This window comes from Sinocyclocheilus anshuiensis, unplaced genomic scaffold (genome assembly GCF_001515605.1).
Source record: "Sinocyclocheilus anshuiensis isolate Anshui unplaced genomic scaffold, SAMN03320099.WGS_v1.1 scaffold943, whole genome shotgun sequence".
Taxonomy (NCBI): Eukaryota; Metazoa; Chordata; class Actinopteri; order Cypriniformes; family Cyprinidae; genus Sinocyclocheilus; species Sinocyclocheilus anshuiensis.
In genome coordinates this window covers 296,441-299,054 of record NW_015542391.1, presented here as the reverse complement: position 1 = coordinate 299,054, position 2,614 = coordinate 296,441, and the positions used below count along the sequence as shown (strand labels likewise).

Below are 2,614 nucleotides of genomic sequence, written 5' to 3'. Positions count from 1 at the left end.
TTATATATATACTGATTTATTCATTAATGTGTAATATGTTATATTTTTTAAACAAATTATGAGCTCTGAAATATTTTCAGAATTTTTACAACTCTTTTGTTTTAAACCATTCACAAATGTTAAATCATAAAATAAAATGTTAAGGTTACTACTGCATCTTTCTGAAAAAAAAAATACAGTGATCAATATATAGTTTATTTATAGTTATTTTCAAATCTTCAATGTACTGGCATTATAAAATAACTTAATTATTGTTTATTTAATTCTAACAAATAAGTTCTTGTTCAAAACTAACCAAAATTTAAAAATAATTTGTTTATAATTTCTGCACAGGAGAGATTTGGTGGACAAAAGGAAATATATCGACTAAAATGAGTGACTCTTGACTTTTATAAAGAATATCTCTTTGGATTTGAGACTTTAGTCTTTGCAACTTTACAGATCTTCTTTGTGCACCAAGAGCTTGTAACAGTCCAAAGAGAAAGGAAAAATTGAAATTGCATCATATGACCCCTTTAATGGCTGCAACTGCAGCTGTGCAATGGGGAAAAGAGAGAGAAAAAAAGACACGGGCTCCAGTCGGACTCGGCCAGTAATTCTGATAATCTGTCGGATAAGGGCCGGACTAGGGCATATGTTTGAGGCCCGTGCAGGGTTCTGCTAAGCTTATTTGGTAGCAAACTCAATTTGGTACTGGCATGGTGGCTTTATATACGCACGAGCGCACTTTGGATGTGACTGCGCACCGCCTCTGCAGCGCGCGAGTACCGAATGGCTTAAAAAGACGTTCAAATAAATAATAACATTTTCTGACGGTGCAACAATGACCCGATTAGGCAAGTGACAATTCTGTCAACTGTCCCGAAATGCGAGTGAAAGTCTTGTATCGCAGCGTGCAGCGGCTCTTGTTTATTTATTTTTCCAAAACTTTTCCTGGGCTGGATATTGGTGTTTTAAAATTCCATGACTTTTCCAGGTTTTTCATGACCGTACGAACCCTGTGTAATTATAAAATGACTTTATTATTGTTTATTTAATTCTAACAAATAAGTTCTTGTTAAAAAATAACCAAACTGAAAAATTATTATATATCGTATCGGTATCGGCTATCGGCCAAAATGAGATGAAAATTATCGGCATATCGGATATCGGCAAAAATCCAATATCGTGCATCCCTAGTATGTAGAGATGGCTTGAAGTTTATGGATTTTTTTGCTCACTGTATCGTTCTCCAAGCAAACAATATAATTTTAGGATTGACTTTCCCTTGCATATTGCTCTGCAATCTCATTTCAGATAAATTAAATTAAATTAAATTTAAATCCATTAAAGGCGTCTAATTAACTATTATGCTTTTTTTACATTTTCAACTTCCTTTAGTTCGTAATATTGCTGTTTTTTCAATGCCGCATGAAAAACATCTGCAAATTTATAAATAACAAATAGAGTTATTCTCTATATCACTACACTCTAAAAAATGCTGGGTTAAATACAACCCAGCGCTGGGTAAAATATGGACAAACCCAGCGACTGGGTTGTTTTCAACCAACAGTTGGGTTAAATGTTTAACCCAACATTCTGGACAGTAACCCAACCGCTGGGTCAAAACAACCCAATTGATGGGTTGCATTTAACCCAGCAATAAGCACTGTTTCTGAACTCCTTCAAACGGCTTAATTGCAGTCCTGAGTTTTCTTCCGGGAATGCACATGTCACAATATCCCTCATTTAAATAATTCTCGCCCAAGGCATATGCAAAAAATAAGAGGAGGCAAAGCTTGGTTGAGTTGTGTTAATAGTGTGTTGTCGCCATGTCCAAAAGATGCTGTTTCTCAGATCTAATATACTGACACGCAGCCGTTTATGTTCGCAGACATAACCGACTATGTTTATGTGAGCTTTGCGTGTCTGCGCTTAGAAAACCATATATCAGAAGGCTTTTAAAAAACATAAGAATAAACTTATCATGATGACGAAGATCTGCAACTTCACGAGAGTGAGCGCGATAGAGATGATAATCAAAAACAAACAGATGATTTGTTTGTTGTTGGTGGAGTAACCAAGGCATGAGCTGTAAAAGCACAGCCCTCTTCTGGAAAGGGGGCGGGGATCAGCAACTCATTTGCATTTAAAAGACACACAAAAACAGAATGTTTTTGCCTACACTAGGTCAGCCCCCGACTAAAGATTTTTCTAGTTGACTAGCAGTCGCTCATTTAAGTCATTAGTCAACTAACTGCACGTTTATATTTATTTAAATACTAAAATATATAATGAGCCTTTAATATAGAGATTATTCTGTGCTCAAGCGCAAGCATAAAGCTTGCCCCTAAGCACCAGCAAAAGTAATGACTATGAATGTGTTGTAAAAAGTAGCAAGAACATATTTTAATTATTAATTAATAAAATAGTGTTTTCTGAGTTAGTATTTGCTGCAAAGATTAAGTTGATGATGCTGATTCACCATCTCTACAGTACAGCGGATGTGCCTTTATAGAGAAATACACCTTTCGTATAGATTACATAGAATACAGAGAGCTTTTGTTTTTGATTTAAATAGGTTTGCTTTAAAGTAGACATTTCAAGCTCTCTCTCTCTCTCTCTCTCTCCCTCT

The 2,614-nt window shown here is 35.3% G+C and overlaps 1 protein-coding gene across 1 annotated transcript in view; it reads right to left on the bottom strand.

Annotated features, from left to right (window-relative positions):
- The window catches only part of grk6 (G protein-coupled receptor kinase 6), a 43,960-nt gene that overhangs the window by 35,310 nt on the left and 6,036 nt on the right, over positions 1–2,614 (bottom strand). The window lies entirely within an intron of this gene.